Source organism: Marmota monax, unplaced genomic scaffold (assembly GCF_021218885.2).
Source record: "Marmota monax isolate L192 unplaced genomic scaffold, Marmota_monax_Labrador192_F-V1.1 WCK01_AAM20220418_F8-fsc00009, whole genome shotgun sequence".
Taxonomy (NCBI): Eukaryota; Metazoa; Chordata; class Mammalia; order Rodentia; family Sciuridae; genus Marmota; species Marmota monax.
The window spans coordinates 4,590,626-4,595,869 of NW_026694710.1; the positions used below are offsets into that span (position 1 = coordinate 4,590,626).

Sequence of the window (5,244 nt, forward strand, 5' to 3'; positions counted from 1 at the left end):
TGCCATAATTCACAATACTTTAGTATGAATACTCCATTGAAGAATAATTTAATAGTACATGTATTCTTATTGGATTAATAAAGTATTTGTTTGAATAATTTTTATAAAACTAATTATAACTACCAAGGCTTCATTACTTGGTTTGGTCCTTACTATGCTCATACACTTATTTGGCAGGATGATTAGAAGGCTTGAAAGGGGAATATTTTGCCCTGGATTTTCTCAATCAATTAATATGATGGTATTAAATATTCACTCATAAGTTTGGTTAACAATTTAAGAAGAAAATCTCAATAATTCAATATTACTTGGAGATAATAGTCACATTTTTCAGAATGTATCATATTAATATCATGTAAATATCAAATTTTCAAAGTTCAGGAATATATCTGTATTTACTGTATGGATGGTCTGTCAGCTAGTAGATGCCTGGTGTGGGTTTAATAAAAAAAAGTATGCATTAAAATATAAGTTGTTGAACATCAGAGTCAAACTTGTTGCTATTCTTGAATTGGTAAAAATACACTAAGTCTAACATTTCTGGTTTTATTCAAGAATCATTTTATATTTATTATGTAAGAAGTCAGCAATACATCCCTTAAACTCATTTCCTTTTAGGAAAACTGTCCCTCCTTTATTTTACCTGTCCAGCCTTTTTTTTTTTTTTTAGTTTCTATAGCTAAATCTAATTGCTTGGAATGTGTAAAACTAATGTTAATTTTTATAGTATATCACCTTAAATTTGTAGGAGCTTCTAAGTATCATAAGCTGTATAAGGCAAAGAGAAAGAAAGAAAAAAAATAGAATGAGTTATTTTCCTGGTATACTGAAATGCTACAAATAGCATTTTAAGGATGGACAAAAACTTAGATGTTATCTGGTCAAAACATCTTTTTACAACACACAATACTGAGATCTGTGAAGGTGCCTTTTTCAATTTTTCTGAGCAGACTCTGGGCTGAACATAGATTTAATCCATGATCCATTTCCTCAGCTCATTTCCATCCACATTCAATTACTTCTTGTCCTTTGCTTTTGTCCTTTTACACTGAAGTGTCCTGGTGATTTTGCTTGTTTTGCTCTAATTGTTTCTGACTTTCCCCAATCATCTGAAAAATTAAAATTAATATTTTGAAATTATCTCCCTCCAAATTATGAGAGAATTTGTTTTATATACTAAGATTATTAATAATATCTGGATTTGAATATGCTTTAAAGAGCCATTTAATTTTGACTTTCTGATGAGGCATTGTTCATTTAGGTTTTTAGGTTATTTTCTTTTTCTTTTTTTCCCCAACACTTTTATTGGTGCATTATAGCTGTAGATAATGATGGGATGTGTTGTTACATGTTTGCACATGCACATAATATAACGATGTAATTTACCAATATCACTCCCCAGCTCCTCCCTCCTCAGATTCCCCTTCACTTCTCCTCTCCTGATCTCCCTTTGATTTTAGGAATTCCACCCCCACCTTTCTTTTACACATATGGGAAAAAAATATGACCCTTAATCTTCTGAGTTTGACTTATTTCACGTGACACAATGGTCACTAGTTCCATTCATTTTCTTACTAGGGACATAATTTCATGTTGCTTTATGGCTGAATAAAATTCCACAGTTTACCTATACCACATTTCCTTTATCTATTTATCAGTTGTTGGACATCTGGTCTGGTTCATGGTTTGGCTGTTTTGAATTGTGGTGCTCTAAGTATGCATATCATTTATAATTGTACATAGAGAATAAACTGCTAAGAAATGAATATCAAAATATTATTGAGGGATATGGCAATGGCAAGCCTTAAAGGACATATTTCTTATTGTAAGGCTTAAAATAGCAGACATCAATATAAGGTAAATAACATTTGGGTGGAAATATATATATATATATATATATATATATATATATATAGCACAATAGCAAGAGGTTAGAAAAATGAATCCTGCAGAAAAAGATTTATTAGTGTGTACAGGTTGGTTTTGATAAACTGCTGGCTACTTGTTACAGTAAATCATCAAGGTTTTCATTGCAATGGCGTTTTCCCACACAGATCAGAATCTGAAAGCTATATGCCTTTCTCAAATTGTCCTTTAGTGTTTTGTTATTGTTGTTGTCTTTGTTTTCTTTTTTCCACCCTATAAAGCCCAGAAATAGTTCTTGAATATTGACTAGGGATATATGGAAGTCATCCAATATATAAATCCATTCACATTATACACGCTACAATTGAGATTCCTGGGGAAAAACTACAACATTTGTGAAAAAAAAAAAGGTGTTGGTTTTAAAAGTGGTCAGTCAAAAGAGGCTACAATAAACACACTATTCATGTCCCTTTGAAACCCATTCTAAGGTACAATCTATGATCTGCCCAACTCCACATAACTAAAAGCATAGTACACAGGATTATGAAACCAATATACATACTAGAAGATTAAAACTCCAGTTAAATAACTAGGCTAATTAATGAATAAATTGGTTCAATTCAATAATGAATCAAAAAGTGATACCAAAAAAATTTAACATATCATTATTGTTTTAGAAACATCATCAGAACAAGTAGAGGTTTAATATGAATTAATTAAATTGGGCTACACTTTGCACTAAGAATTTGTTTGCTACTAAAACAGAATCTAGAAAAATCCTAGAAGAACTGTGGAATCATGCTTTTCATGATTCTCCAAATGAACTTTTACAGGTTTAAGGAACTGGTATCTCTGCCATAATTTTAGAAATTCTACCTACATACCAAGCAATTTAGTAATTGGCAGGAAAAAAAAAAAACAAAGGTTTTGTGTCAACAGATACTAGGTACATGAATGTTTAAAAAATTACATGATAAATGTAAATCATTCAAATGTACTCATAAAGGTACACCTATTTTATGTTACATAAAAAATTATAGATTGCAAATTGTATATGTTTACCATAGTATTTCACCTGCAAATGTTAATGAATAGGATTTCTTGCAAATATCTACTACCATGATGCAAAACATTTATGTGCAAAATGAAGGTCCCTAAAATAACTGACAGAAAGATGTCACTGTCAGATTAAATGTGCAAAAGATAGAATTTTCCAGAGTTTATAACACAGAACAATAACCTCCACAGGCTCCTCCTCCATGGCTTTTTTTCTCTGTGTGACAGTTTGACTTCTTTTTTCTGGTTCTTACTTTCCCACAGTCCAGGCTTGTGAATGATCTTTTCAACAAGTTCTTCAAAGGCACATTGTGCACCATGGCAGGTTTTTGCATTTGCCTCTATAAATAACGTGGAATAGTTTCCGGGAAATTTCAAGTCTTCATTTCTATCAACTTCATGATTTCCCTTACCAATTTTATTTCTAACTATCGTGTTTGTTATGTCATTTCTTGTCCAATATGTGCAATTCCAATTCATTTAACCAAATATCTGGTTTAACAAAAGTACCTCATTTTGTGACTTCATAAACTAATATACACCTCCCTGGACCTGCAGTATCTTATTGATGCTACAAGTTCTGAATCAAAATATCATCTGTAAACCTTAATAGCAGAATGTATTTGTGCAACCCAATCTCACTGATGATGAGGATCTTCAGAATACTCAAAGTGATTTTGTCCATGCTGAACCTGCTTCACCCAGAGCCCAGATGGCTACCCCCAGTTGCCACCTCAACCCTTCACTATGGAGAATGGTCCACACATGCTTACCAGTGTAAAGCTACCCAATTTAAAAAAAAAAATGTAATTTAAATCACATTTGAAGAGACAGCATCAACAACATTTTTATCTATATTGATATTGATGCTTGCTATTTTTGAAAATCTTGTTAAGTTAATAAAATCTATAGTTTTTTTTTACTTCATCTCACTAATTAATGACATTTAAAAATACTGAATGATTCATTAGCAACTTCCTTTTATGGGTTCTCAAAAATCCTAAGAAAACTATTAAATAAAAAGAATGGCATGATTTTTTCTCACCCTGTACTTCCTTATCTCATTTTCTGTTACTCTCTCAATTACTCATGGTGACAATAGTGACTTTTTTGTACACATAAAGATGTATGTATATTTTATGCATTTCTCATGCCAAAATTTGATAATAAATTATACAAAGTGTCTATCCTATTATTTTCCTACATATCATCATGATATCACACCCTTTTCTAATAATGCATTTCTTTGGCAAATAAGACCTTTACAATTTACCCTAACTCATACAATTTTTACTTTAGATCTCTAACAAATTTTCTATTAAACAAATATCTACATGTACTGTAGGCAAGAAAAAATAATATTTTTTTCCTCACCCATCTCAGGTTTATAACTGAAGCCTCTATATGGAAAGAAAATATGAAAATAACAAGATAAAAAGCATACAAATTAATTTTACATAAGTTTTACATAACACAGGATCCTCCAGACATACAGAACCAAAGAAACACATGGTCCAAACAAATCTAAGCATAAAAGTGCCCAAAGAGAAGGCATTTGTACAGAAGACTGACTACATAACCCGTGTGTGATCTAATGTCAATTAACTGAGAAAATGTAAAGATTGTTTATTCAGACTTAATCCATGTCCCTCTATCTTCAGAGATAAAAATATTTCTTTAATTCAATTCTAGAGAGTAAATGCAGGTCTTATGACCTATTGTGATGGAAGGTAAGGGAATTTGTTTATGAGCTGCTTCCGAGGGTGAAGCCTGGAAGTTGGTTAGAGAAAACTTTCTGGATCTGCTTTTTTTCTTCACATGACATTTTTCAGAGTAGTGTGTCCTGCACCCTGTCATCTTTGTTAATTTTCTTTCAATAAGTGATACATCTAATCATAATTTTTCAGAATTAAGATTTGTTGATTTTTTAAAAAAAAGTTTTAGCAAATTTATTATTATAATACTTACTGTTTAAAATTTTATATAGTAATTTTCTCATATTTCATCCTTGGTCTATTATTGATTCAATATCCTGCCATTTTCATTAAAGTTATTTTATGTCAACTGTTTTCCTTTTATGTGAATTTACTTGATGTTCTCACATTACAAAACTGTTCCTCCTGCTTCTCAAATTATTTCTTTAAAGTATTTCCATAGAATTGGAAATATTTGAGAATCTTTTTTGAAAACATTCAATAGATTTTGTGTTAATAAATATTGTAATTTGTATATAATCATGTGTGAGTCAGTATTATAATTTGCATTTAATTATTATTTGTGCTTCATTATATATAATTTTTAGTTCTCATTTTGATATAGATA

The 5,244-nt window shown here is 30.6% G+C and overlaps 1 pseudogene; it reads right to left on the bottom strand.

Moving 5' to 3' along the window:
• Window positions 1-3,086: 3,086 nt before the first annotated feature.
• On the bottom strand, window positions 3,087-3,607 carry LOC124078609 (ras-related protein Rab-18-like; annotated as a pseudogene).
• Between the last annotated feature and the right edge of the window lie 1,637 nt (window positions 3,608-5,244).